Raw genomic sequence first — 14,570 nt, forward strand, 5'->3', positions numbered from 1 at the left:
GGTTTACTAGATGAAGCCAAGAAGAACGCAACGCTCGTATCGAGAAACGGAATGTCACTCCTCCTCTCTCCTCCTCCTCTCCCCTCTTTCAACGCGAGCGCCAGGGGTTTCGCATTGCATCAAGTTTGCGAATACCTCCACAGTTACCTAACAGCAATTACCTAACAGCTAGGGCATATTCCCTTGCTAATCGTTTCCAAAATTTCTTTAAGAGAAGGTTGAGGTATTTTCATATATTTAATTCTGAGATATTCTCTCCCGATATTTATTTTTCTTTTCTTTTAAATTACTCGTAAATTTCACCCAGGGCACAATCCTTAGCTTGGCACCAGTTTACCCTATTCTATGGTGTCTCCCCACTGAACCCTGGCCAATCCCCCGTCGTGGGTATGTGCCATGTCACGAAGAAAACAACTACAACGGAACGTAATACCTATGGAAACGGGGTGGATAGCCACCATGCCCGGCTACGCGCGCACGCTAGCCGCCTAGCGGAACGATCGCCGCCTAGCGCCATCTATCAGAGAAATAACGACGCACGTCTACTCATATTCGAGTTGCACCCCTTCAAGATACGTCCCAAGGGGAATTTGCTTCGTTTGGGTGGGGGGGGGGGGGGGTCAAGGTGGGCTTAGAATTCGGCTTGTGGTGCGATATGGTAACGCTTCAATAAGTAATTGCATGTATACAATGTTTACCTGTTATGTAATTGTGGTTTCATTTCTAGACCACAAGCTACAGTTTTTTATGTGCCTACCAAATTCGGTATACAACAGTCCCCGGATGGGTGCCCGTTGTTGTCGGAGTATATATAGCGGAACGAATGTAAACATGTATAGCGGCCTCGTAACGGGACAGTCTTCCTAGCGATTTTAGGATATTTTCTGTGAGAGGGGGGCTGATAAAGATGAGAGGGCACAACTAATTTTAATGGCCGTCATCTTGGATTCGAAAAACCAAAACTATGCCACCATTTCTTCTCCTGACGTCATACTCACATAGCTCCACCTCTATCCACCATATTGGACCATGACGTCATTATTAGCACGCGGCAGGGGGTTGTTTCTACTATGCTATTGTAGATGGCGCTAACTGTCTCAATGCGATATACGCTGTTTTCTAGTTGCAGCCACCGATGGCGCTTTGATCTCGGGGTGGTAAGAGACCTCACGCAATCTTGAAACGTGATGAGTAGTGGCTGTCACAGATGGCGCTGTAATCAAGGGTCGTAGCAGACCCCACTAAATCTCGAAACGTGATCAGTAAGAGCGAACTCTTAAAAAGTAACAGTGGGGACTTTAGCTCTGCATTTAAGCCTGTAACATCAGAGTGTTAAGGAAATTGGTTTTTGAGGAAAGGAAATGGAGCAATATATGGCCTAGTATGCCCTAGTGTTAACGGGTCCCTTCTGCGGCGCCTCTTGTCCACTCAGACTCCGGCCGGCCAGGCCTCCGTCAATCCGTCAACGGAATTCCAAACCTGGGAAGGACCACCCGAAAAGCCGAAAACGATCAATGAATGCTTATTACTAGTACAACTTTCCATCAAATTTTTTATCACGGCATGGTGAAAGGTGTAAACCACGGCGGCGGCCGCCTTTCAATGGAGTCGATACGCAAAAGTCGCCAGTGTGCTATATGATGGCAGTGCACATTATAGAACCCCATGCTGTCGAAACTTTTGTGGAGCTCTCCACTATGGCACCTGTTTGTTCCTTCCTTTCACTCCCTCCGTTACCTATTCTCTTACGGCGTGGTGCTGGTGTCCACCGAGATGTTATACAGTTACAGCGTCATTTCCTTTCCTCAAAAACAAATTTTTATTTCATAATCTGCTGATGCGGTGAATGTAAGCGCTTTCGATACAATTTACTCAGCAGGTTTTATATGCTATGCCGCTGCGCGCATCCTTCGCGGATGTACTCCGACCATAAGATCAACCTAATCTGCCTACATGCCCACGAGGGTGAAATAGAAACGGAGGGTTCGACCGACTAGCCCGAGGCCTAACCTACCGGGCGGCCAGCCCCACGGATCCAGACGCTCTTGCCGAGGCTCCGCAGACCTCTGCCGAAATCAGCAACCTCCACAGAGAGACTGGAGGCCAATTTCCGCCTTTCCACTCCGACTTAAATCAAGCGCAAGCCACCATGCTGCGCAGGTTGCAGACACACTCGATCCTTAGCCATTCTAGATTATCACCCTACACAGACGGAGAAAACGACCCGACCTGCCTAAATTATAATAAGAAATCACCTACCCGCCGCGGTGTATCAGTGGTTAGGACGCCCTTTCTCTCTCGTAGCGTAGTGAAACGAAAGCTTCACTACACTAGGTAAAGCTGGTTTCGCCGTGAGTTGCCGGTTGAACTTCAAGTGAGCCAGAGGTCAAGTGCAGCTGTAGGCCTTGCCTTATGTGGTACACCATGGTGTCACACCAATTCACCTTCGACCTTTGAACCCGACCGCGGCGGCCGCGTTCCAATGGAGGCAAAACGCAAAACGCGCCCGTGTGCTGTGCGCTATCAGTGCACATTAAAGAATCCCAAGGGTTCGAAATTATTCCGGAGCTATCCACTATGGCACATCCTTCTATGGCACCACTGTCCCTGGCCATCCGGCATGCGTGGCTCACTAGGCCCTTTGAACCTTAAGCTGGCTGCTGGTTAGCCGGTCCTCCCACTGCTCCGCCTGGAATAGCGCTGTCACCGTTGTGGCAGACACGTGGCACTGCAGCAATAGACCACAGCGTTCACTGGGTGACCAACCTCTCGCGGTCAACCGTACATTTAACTGCCACCTACTAGGGTGGCAGGGTGGGCGCGCTGCCTATCCAGCGTGCGGAACGCACTTAACGTTGCAGAGGCCAAGCCGCGTCTACTTGCCCAATGATACCCCACAGCTTCTGCTCTAACAAGGTTCAGCAATAGTTAATCATTAGCCGCATTACACACCTCCCATACCACATACTCACTCAGTGCTAAACACAGCAGGCAGACATCCTAATATGCATGGCTGTCACCTCCGCCCTACGTCTTCCACGGACGGTTAGCACGAAACGTCTTCTAGCCACTGGTACCCACAATAGCGTGATCGAATTGATAGAGGCTCAACGCCCCAACCAATTAGTTCGCCTGTGTCGCACGGAAACAGGACAGCGCCTACTGCGACAGCTCCGTTTCAATCCACCCATTCCCACCCCAACAAGCCCTACATCTTACAAGATTTCTCTGCGCACGCAGGACCACATATACCTGAAGCCCCTACCGCGCAATACGAGCGCTAGCCTCCATCAGGGTAGGCGGCAGGCTCGAGTGAGCCACTACACCAAAGCATACAGCAACCGCTCCCATATCCTTTATGTCGACGCGGCAGAAAATTATAAAGTAGGATTCTTCACGGCATTCGAAGCCAATGAAGACTGCACTGTGGGAGCCGCCGCCACTATCCGAACTAATTCACCTGCAGACGGGGAAGGAGCCGCCGTCGTGCTTGCGTTGGCCCACTCCACCACTGACAAAAACATAACTGAAATTTGCAAGCATTCCCAGGCTGCATACCGCCACTACCTAAAGGGCGTGGCGACGACGGCCACACACCGTATTCTTGCCTCAGCCACCTCTCTCAACCAAACGGTCACTCTGTCGTGGGGGCCGCCGCGGTGGCTGAGTGGTTATGGCGCTCGGCTACCGGCCCGAAAGACGCGGGTTCGATCCCGGCCGCGGCGGTCGAATTTCGATGGAGGCGAAATTCTAGAGGCCCGTGTGCTGTGCGATGTCAGTGCACGTAAAAGAACCCCAGGTAGTTGAAATTTCCAGAGCCCTTTACTACGGCGTTCCTCATAGCCTGAGTCGCTTGGGGACGTTAAATCCCGCATAAACCAAACCGAACCAAACTCTGTCGTGGATCCCTGGGCATACCTCGATCCCCGGTAATGAGCGCGTTCATGCGCTGGCCCGAGAACTCTCCTCCCGGACCCCGGACGTTCAGATACCCAACACTATGCAAGAGGCCACACCGGCCCTTTCTACATATTGCCGCGAATATTGGCAGTGTGTTCGTTTTTCAAATCTGCCGCCACATCACTTTATCGCTTTGTTTGCTACGCAAGACGCGACTAAATTTATCTCGATTGATCGCAGCCAGGCAGAGCTGATTCTACGTTGTTCCGGAATGTTCTAGTAACTTTGCACGCTTTATCTCGAAAGTTCGCTATCAGCTTTAAATTGAGCACGGCCGACAGCGGCCGGCATTCTGTTCGACGACCGCCGAGCACGCTTGTCGCTTCGCCGCCGCCGAGTGATTCAGTCCATTTTGGGTGCAAGTCAGCCCAATAAACAGTTCTTTTAGAAGACCCTTTCGTCCGTCTTCATCGCTGCTTCGACTGCCGTCACCACTACGTGACAATATCATCAAAACACCACATTCTACAAACTCAGCCGCATGAAATTACCGCCACCCACAGTACCTTGTCGCCCTTATCTAGCGCCACAGGGCGATAATTACAAACGGGCTGCTTTATTGCACTTTACCTTCTCTCATGCTTTCACCTCAGCTTCCACCCTCATTATAACACCTGTGGCGGTCCCAGATCTACACTTTTTCCACTTTTTCACTACATGTGGGAATGCCCTTCCCCACAGGGAGTACCCTCTATCCAATCCCTACTACTTTACGGAGCGCTCAGCCCGCCAGCCAGAAATGGCTGGTGCGTCGGACTTTATGTGAAGCTCAAGCTTGGGACCCCTGGACCAGTAGGGAACAACCCTGGAAGTTTTTTTGATTTTTCTAATAAAGTTTTCTATCCGTCCATTCAGCAGTAGTTAAACTGCCGCTTATTTTAAGAGAGTTCGCTCTTATTCATCACGATTCAGGACAAAAGGAGCGCGAAAACAAGACGACGGACGAATACAGAACACACAGCACGAGCGCTAACTTCCGACTAAAGGAAAAAATAAAATCATGTTGACCGGGACCTGAGCCTAACGACCGAGCGCATGTGCCAAGGGTGGGAAGCGGAAAAAAGTTCTAAGGAAAAAAGCATAAGAGGATAAAGGTTATTGCAAACCTAGGAATCTCAATTCATGTTTCGATAAGAATATAGAAGGCTCGCTGACACACAGATCACGAAAAGTAGCTATCTGTGCAGCTTCAAAGATTATTCTTGTCAATTTATCTCTGCTCCTGGCAACGATAGAGCATTTATCCAGAAATGGCACGCACCCGCACTCCTTGCAGTGCACGGACATATTGCTGCCCGTTAACGACTTCATGCTTTTGTGTTCATGAAGCCTTTCGTTGAGGCACCTACCGGTCTATCCCACGTACTGCTTCCCACCGGACAGTGGGATGCTGTACACGATGCCCTCAGTGCATTTAACCATTTTTTTTCCGGAGACGAATGTTACACTGCGGATAATAGGGACGCTGTTCGGCGGGCAGGGCCATTTTGCAAATGGCACTTAATTTATCTGGGGCTGTAAAAACCACCTGAATATTTGCCTTCTTTCCTGCTTTCTTTAGACTGTGCGACAGATCATGGATATAGGGGATGACAGCTGTCATGCCTTGCGTTTTATCTGTCACTCTTCCTTCTTTCTGAAGTTTCTTCTTAAGCAAGCTTTCAGCCACTGAAACACATATATCATTAGGATACCCTGCTTCGAGGAATCTTCTAAGTTGTACTTGAAAGCTGTAGCTGCTAAGGTGAGGGCATGACTTTTCGAGAGCATTTAGCATGCATAGGTTAATGATGCCTCGTTTTACGAGTTTTGAATGAGCTGACTTGTAAGGCAGAAGGGGTTTGTTAGCTCGGGGTGAATATCACCAACAAACGTGATTGTCCATGAACTTAAGGCAGATGTCATGAAACAGGATCTTTGAGTCAGTGGGAATTTCACTAGCCAACGTTAGCGGGACAAAGCACCCTTGTACAATGGCAAAAAGGTCCGCTCAGACTCGCTCAAGGAGCGAAGGTGTACAGTCAATAAGGAATCAAAAACTTCAACATATTTAAAAACATTTACCACACATGAAGCGGCAAGTCGATCTTGAAGAATCCTATTCAAGTGTGCAAGTGTGTACTTGTATTACTCCTTGCCCCATGATAACCTACTCAGCATTGTTAAAGAATCCATCCTTCACAACGGTGCGGTTTCTTTTCAAAGTGAATCTGGCCTGTCTGTTGAGAGATTTTTGGAATTGCATTTGTTCTATCTCCACTCCACCTTAATTGGCAGGGCACTCCTCATATTCAAAAACAGGGAATGTGTATTGGGTCCTGCTTGGCCCCTGTACTCGGCGACCTATACCTTGCAAACCCCAATCGAAAATACAGAATGGGCTCACCTTTAGTGCAAGATCCAATGAATGGCATCAAAAAATAAAGAGCGCCAACTTTGCATTCGCTTGCGTCAATGTTCTGGCAATGACAACACCCACTTAATTTCACCTCAGTTATACAACTCCGGCCCGTACAGTCAATCTCCGATCGCTTAAAACATGAAAATTGTCCCGTTGTGGGCACCATTATGTCATTGATTCAGTTACCCCCAAATCAGAATACACAATATAAACGGGTTTCATGAATGTGATTCGCTCCCTTCAAAGCCACCTCTAACGTTCCTGGCTCGGTAGGAATTGCCTGGTAACATTTGACCACCCCTGTGTCTCCCGTTCTTCATCGGTTTCATCAACCCGACGAGCCCGCTTTCGTGGGTTATATCTAGCCAGCGCGGAATCGTTACGCTCTCTGCCGCAGGGATCGCTACAAGCAGCCCGGCGCCTCCAATGCTCAGCTGAGGAATCATCCTAGAGTCTAGGATGCAAGTGAAGTTTTTTGACGTACATCTTATTTCAAAAATCGCGAACTTAAATCCCTGCTCTGTAGGAAGCCTTCAGATTGATAGCAATACTTGGATTTCATTAGTCGTCATCCTAGACTCTATAAGCAGAGCATATCTGTAGGAAAGGCAAAGCGCCTTAAAAGAATATGTAGTGAAGACTATGACTATCTGAAACACCTCCGTTTACGTAAAAAAACCGACAGGAAAGATTCCAATTAATGTTTTCCAACGAGGAAGCAGTCTAAAACGAAGCAATGTACTTGAAAGACAGCCAGAAGCTAACAGTAAGCGGCCTCCTGCACATATGCTCGAGCGTCCTTCCTTACAGAAAAAAATATTCTGCGGAAAGAAAGAGAGAAAAAACTTAACTATCGCAAAAGAATTTGGGGCAGCACGCCCCTGGGTCCCAGCACGACCCCACTGCACTCAGATGTTTATGTTCCTAATGTCTATAACACTGGAAGCCCGGCCCGTGGCGATGATCTGCATGGCAGTGTCCTCCGAGTGCAGGAGGGTCTCCCAGTCCTCTCATGTCTTGAGGTACACTAGGTCCTGCGGTGGAGGATCCGCTGGGTAGAGGGAGAGGATGTGGAGGTAAGAGGCGAAGGGTTCTGTACACAGGGTGCAGGCAGGAAGGGGAAGGAGGGATAACACTGGGATAGGGTAATGGGTAAGGGGAGGGCGTGTATCTGCAGTCTGCGGCAGAGTGTTGTGTATCTGTTATCTCGGGAGTAGTAGTGCAGGGTGTATAGCTGGAGCGAGGCTCTGTAGGCCTGCGCCAGCTCGCTGAATGAGTGCATGCGCTCCCTCGTGAATCTCTGATCCGAAACCACGTAAGCCTTGTTTAAAGAACCGCGGGCTAAAATGTTGACGGCCTCGTTTCCGGGTTTCAGGAGTGCGCAGGCACCCATATCAGCTTCACTTGGCGCGGTGGGGGTGCATCGAATTCTGCGGAAATACCGTTCTGTTTTAACCAGCAATGACCGTCTCAAGAAAACATTTTCCAATGCACCAAGGGTGGCATACAGACGCAACGCAAACCTTAGAGATATCCCAGTACACGCTAGGCCGGATAAGAAACCCCCGCTGGCAATAAGCTCATGGTCTTGACCTACATGCAAGACATGAAACAATTTACAGAGTGACACTATTGTTAGAAGTACGGCAAGCGATTTCATCTTTCATATAAACACTAGTTTTCACTGCACGCCGTCTAATGCTTTCTACATGCTTAAATGGTCCTTATGTCAAAAGATATATATAGGAGAAACCGGACAATCAATGAGCCACCATGAAGATAGAGAAAATACGTCCAAAAACCAGTGCCGGAATATTTTGATCAACGAGCCCACAACATCGATGAACATAATTTACTCATTCTCATACCAGAGTTGAAATCTGTACGACATAGAAAATGCAGAGAGGCAGTCCTAGCCAACAAATTTAAAGTTTTACAACCAGCAGAGATCGATATCTCCAAAGGAAATTTTCAATCTTTCCAGAACGTTCCGGTACAGACGTAATTCTTTAAAAAGATCTTGCACGTTGTCCAAACAACAAACAAGCAAAAAAAGTAATACATTGTTTTTTTCAGTGCTGCATATCGCGTCTTTATCGGTTCTTGCATGCTACTACCCTGCCTAGCCATCCTGTTATCTTTTTTCTCCTTTCTTTTATTGCTGTGCATTCTTGCCTACCTTTACCTTAATAAGCTCTGCACCCCCAGCTACTATTTCTCAAGAACCCTTTACTTCCGAACTCCCTCTCTCCTTCTTTCACTCTTTCTCTGTACCCGCATTATTACCCAACGCATCAATAGACGCCTCTGCCCTCTTCCCCATCCCTCCCTCTCCTCTGGAGACTCCTGTCTCTACGGTATCTTCAAATAAACGCCTATCCCAACCTACACCATTTACATCGCCTACACCCACGAAGACAGATGTCCATGGTGCTGCATCACCCAAACCCTAGCACATATCACATAGACATGTCCCCACGAACTCACCATCTAAAGCCGCGTAGGATAGTATAGGATAACTTTATAGAGCTCTAGGGAAGCCGCGTAATCCGACCGTGGAGCTGTGGGAGGTGAAGCTGACCAGCGCACACCTCGAGGGCCAGGCAGCGCTCCTCCTCATCGCCAGGGGTTCGGCACAAAGCTCCGGAGCCATGGACTGAGGGCCCACACACATGCGCTTTTGGCAACATCCTCTTCAATAAACGTTTACTCACTCACTCTATCTCTGTACCCCTCTCTCCTTTTTGTCTTCACTCCTCGGCATTCTGTTAAGCCTTACCATTCAACTGTGTTCTAGTTTAATAAGGCAACACCAACTATAGTTATACCCTGCCGCCTGTCGCAGCTCCACATGTGCGGGCACTCTACACTTGCCCCTCAAGCCTCCTCACCACCGGGATTCCTTTCTGCTGAGCCAGTGTATTTCTTTTTTCTGGTTTGTAGGTCTACTGGTTAATCCTCTTTAGCAGCCAACGTGTCTTCACAAGATTCGCACTCCCTATCCTAACACCGTTTCCACTTCACGACTTCTTCCCTATCACCGACTCTTCCTCCTCAAAGTGAAGGCGGTACTTAAAACCCCGCAGTGATGTGCGCTTTGCCCAGGCGAAGACATGCCCTTTTATAGAAAGGTTGGAAGGCTCCATGCGGCATGCTCTATGCTCTGCCCAATCCATACTTGATCAGTAAATGGTATCCAGACGCCTACGATTCGTCCCGCCCCTTCCGTGGAGCAGATGGCACACTCCTTCACACAGTTTGGCAATGTCAACAAAACCCCGACTTGGACATCTATCCCGATCCGACATATGAGCGCTGGGAGGCAACCATTCATAGCCACAGTCCCCTCGACCAGGAATCGCTGGTTGAGAGGGGCCGGATTATGATGGCGACCGATGGGTTCTCCTACTGAACCCACCCAGTATTTACGCTCTTAATAAATGTTTTTCCTCCTCTTCCTCTCCCTCTCTTCTTCACTTTGTGTTTGCATGAACCTCATACACCCACCATCTCTCTACCATGTACTTGCTGCAGGCTGTGGAAAATGAAAAATGAAAATTGTTTTTTGGGGAAAAGAAATCGCGCAGTATCTGTCTCACATATCGGCAAACACCCGAACCGCGCCGTAAGGGAAGGGATAAAGGAGGGAGTGAGAGAAGAAAGGAAGAGGTGCCGTAGTGGAGGTCTCCGGAATAATTCCGACCACCTGGAGATCTTTATCGTGCACTGACATCGCACAGCAGATGGGCGCCTTAACGTTTCGCCTCCACCGAAACGCAGCCCCCCCGATCGGGTTCGAACCAGGGAACTACGGGACAGTAGCCGAGCGCTCTAACCACTGAGCCACCGCGGCGGGTGCTGTGGAAAATCAGATGTCATTTTCATGCAGCTCGGGGCCGCTTTGAACGAGTCTCACTGGTTACGCGGGGAACGGTCGCATCGCATGTGCCCTTGTAGCCAATACAGAAAACCATAAAGGGTTAGACGAAAGTTCGTCTCACGAGGCATGACAGTGAACAAGGTGAAGATCACTCATTGACATCCACCTGAGCACCCCCATACGGCTACAAAAAAAAAGCTATACAGCTTTCTCAGAAAATTCGTTCTGGTCCGGGGTTCGAACCCGGGACCACCGCTTCACAGGTGCAGTCGTTCTACCAACAGAGCTAACCGGGACGGCAAGCTTATGGTAGGACGAGAGCGAATGGATCAGTAACTCGAAGTGGGAACAGTGCATATCTTTTCCTTGCAGCCGCATGGCTGCCCTCGGGTGGTTGTCAATGAGTAATTACTCCCTTATTACCAATCTACTCCACTTTGGAGGATCCCCTAAACATTTGACCAAGGTGAAGGTCACTGAGCATATCAAGTTACAAGTCGACGTTTCGGAACCCGTACACATTCCTTCTTCACTAGGGTGCCTAAGGACTGGTCGACCTTCCCGTACGTAGCAAGTGACGTAATGAGTATAAGTAGATTTCCGGTAGATTTCTCTTTGCCCTATTCATTGTTATTTCTCGCCTGAATGATCAAAGATTCCAATAGCAACCTTGATGACTCGTTTTTCTCTTCAGCTGTGACGGTGGCGTTGTCCTAGTCGGTGCTAGATGATATATTTCAGCTTGATCAGCGACAGCGTTCGATGCTTGACTGCCATTCACTACATCACGTTTGTGCTCTTGCAGCTGTCTTGACGACTTGCTGGCTTCGCCGTAAATTTGGCTTCGTCGTGCCGCAATACATGCGCTTCCGAAAAGCATGCAGGTAAAGCAACCCCTCTAGTGCACGTAACTAGTAAAAAGGCCAAAATTTGTTGAGCCACAGCGCCAATGTTCATCGTGTTTTCTAAATTTTGAAAACTTATATGGTTGTCACTAAAGAGCGGCTACAGATCTCTACTTGCAACCAGGCGCCTAACTCTAATAGTTAAAAAGTTCATTATTGAAACTTAGTTAACTAGCTTGCAACTTAAAACGATTCACCAGTTTTCTGTGTCTTCCAACACTGGTAATACTATGCTGAAAAAGCCGTATTTAATCTGGTTAATCTCCCTGCCTTTCCTCCTCCTCCTCCTCCGTATTTAAGAAACCTATTTTTGCGAATTACTGAAAGTTTTCCGTTAAACAGCTGATATATAAATGACGTGTTTAATGCCCGCCAGCATGTAGCCGCCCTCTCGTACCTTCTGGCCCGAGCCATCTGAAGGTCGCATCACCTGGCACATTTTATAAATTCTGAACGGGGCCCTTAAACGAGCTTGTACATGCATTTGCGTTTCAGGAGTAGCGAAGAAGAGTTCGTTTCAAAACTCGCCGGAAGCTGCTGTAGCTTTAAAGCATTGATCTGCTATCTACGACAGTAGCTTGAAATGAGTCGAGACCTCAACTTTCTTGGTGTTTACTGCATCAGCCACATGATAGTAAATCAGCAACCTCACAGAGCCTGAACTGCGTCTGCAGGTGACGTAGCACGGCGTGTAGTACTGCGATTCAAAAGTAACGCAAATATTTCATGCTGTATGCTAATTCCAGTGCACTACTTTTTACAGAAGCTTCATAGTTCAAAACACTTACATCCTCCTGTAAAAGCATGCACTACAAACCTGCACCATAAGAACGTTTTCTCTTTAGGGCTTTTCTATTTGAGCCAGTATTTAATAATAATAATAATACTAATAATTGGTTTTTGGGGAAAGGAAATGGCGCAGTATCTGTCTCATATATCGTTGGACACCTGAACCGCGCCGTAAGGGAAGGGATAAAGGAGAGAGTGAAAGAAGAAAGGAAGAATAGGTGCCGTAGTGGAGGGCTCCGGAATAATTTCACCCACCTGGGGATCTTTAGCGTGCACTGACATCGCACAGCACACGGGCGCCTTAGCGTTTTTCCTCCATAAAAACGCAACCGCCGAGGTCGGGTTCGAACCCGGGAACTCCGGATCAGTAGTCGAGCGCCCTAACCACTGAGCCACCGCGGCGGGTCAGCCAGTATTTCCGAAAAACCAATTTTCCGCAAACCCAATCTTCAGAGGAATTTGTGGAATAGACTTTCCTTTTTTTATCTCTTGGCCATTGAAAGTGAGCTAACGCTTTGAACTGAAATTGGAAACAAGCAAAAATGATGGAAGACAGTTCTCTTAGTGTTATCGAAAGAGGCCCAACTTCCTAAAATAATTTACATCGGCGTGTACCTTTATCAATGGTGAAGCCTTGCAAAGTCCGCTCTTAATTCTACGGTGAGCAGAGCTCTTTCACAATTAAAGTTGGCGCTTTCTGAGCCAAGGGATATTTCACGGGGGCCCTAAAATATGCAAGCACTGCTTTTGCTTTCAATCTTTCGTTTTACAAAAAATACAGAAATGCTTACTGCATTCGAATCACTGCAAAAGTGCGGATTCGTGATGCGTTGTAGACGCTGATGCGCGGGCAGTGCTGCGGGACGGAGCGCGGAGTTTCGCCGAGTTTCTGGCCATCGAGTTGGCCTTAATAATTCCCTGCAGTATCTCTCAGGTTATTATACTTTCAGACAGCCTTTCCGTCTTGACAGCGCTCGAAAAATTCAGGGATACTTCTATTAACCGTTCCCTTCCGTTTTTTTATTCCACCACATATTACAAAGGTACGTTTTCACTGGGTCTCTGGGCACTGTGGCATTGCTTCTAATGAGAGGGCTGACTTTCTAGCTAAGTCCGCCCTTAGGGGACCTATTGTAACGTTCGTCCCTAATACTGTCGTCTTGACTGCAGCACGCTTCCAGCGCCTCCACTGCTTGAGCCATGAGCCTCTCCTTGCTGTAGTGGATTTAAAACAACTGTCATTTCCTTGGAGTGTGCGGATGTGCAGTTCATGGAAATGTGCGGTGTCCATGACCCTCTTGCGCTGCTGAATACCGCTACTAAATCTCTATTTATGTGGATGAGGGTTATCGCTGATAATCTCTATGAGTATTGTGCCGAAATTGAGTCCATGAATCACTTTTTCTCTTTTGCCGGCGGTTCGCTTCTCACTGTAGAACTTACTTGAAGATCCCCCTCGCTCGATTGGGGCTACCTCTATCTATTTCGATCCTCCGCTCCTTTGAGACAAGCGCCAAGGGATATGTCTTGAAACCTGTGTGCGATTTTATTCACAGATATATAATTGCATCAGGTAGATTCTTTTGTTAGAATGTGAATTAAGAGCTTTTTCATTTCCGTTTTTGTATCATCTTTTTAATCCAAATTCGAGTCTTCTCAAAATTATCCAATTACTCCACTCGTTACCCATGCGTGCGTTTGTATCAGCAATCACCCTGGCCAATCCCCCGCCGTGGGTACGTGCCATTCAAAGTTCGCGCTGCAGAGTGAAGTAGATGAAGTCGACGAGAGAAGACAAGAGAAATGTATTGTGTGATTATTACGTGGCGCCACGTGCGGAGCAAAATAAAAAGTTTATTCCTGGTTCCCGGCCTGTTCGCTTCATCCGCCTCGCGCTCCGTTAATTTGTAGGGGACTAAGCCTCTGTCCCTCTACAAGCTTCGTCAAGCTGTGGATCTTAATAAAGGTGAATTACTGAAAAAATCAATGGGGATGTGATTGTACTTTACTGCATCCAGAACTTCACTTATCCGGCAGCATACGGGCAGCTCCTCGGTTTCATCCAAGCAGTCCTGAAGCTGAGCAGGAGCGCTACTTTCACGTGGCTGCAAAAATAAAACCGCCACTTTCTCTTTTCGTCGAACATTTTCGGCGCGAATAAAAAATGTTTCTTTTTTTTTCCTGCTGATGACGAGGATAGCCCGTTGTGTCGCAAGACGGTGCGGGCAGGGCAGTTGTTTTCTCTTTAGCCCCAATCTAACCTCTGATCAAGAGGCAGCACTTCACGTGCAAGTGCGCTTAAAGAGTATTTTTCTTCCGAGAAGTGCATATTGCGATAACAAAAAACACTGCTCTAAGATTAAATTTACTTGCTTTTTTACTTACTTCACTCGAAGACTTTTTTTTCTCCCCGAACCTTAATAGGGCCTCATGAATGTTACCTGATTAGACATTTTGGTCGTAACGAATATTATATAATGCTTCCCGCATAGTACACAGTCCTGGAACACTGTCATAGAATTTTATTTTTTTGCGCCAGTTGCTCTTAATACATTTTGGGCTGTCTATTCCCACCCTTCTCGTGCTTCCTAACGAAGATTGAAAACTAAACATTTTGACAGATTTGCCTGCCTGT

The sequence above is a fragment of the Amblyomma americanum genome, chromosome 11, assembly GCF_052857255.1.
Source record: "Amblyomma americanum isolate KBUSLIRL-KWMA chromosome 11, ASM5285725v1, whole genome shotgun sequence".
Taxonomy (NCBI): Eukaryota; Metazoa; Arthropoda; class Arachnida; order Ixodida; family Ixodidae; genus Amblyomma; species Amblyomma americanum.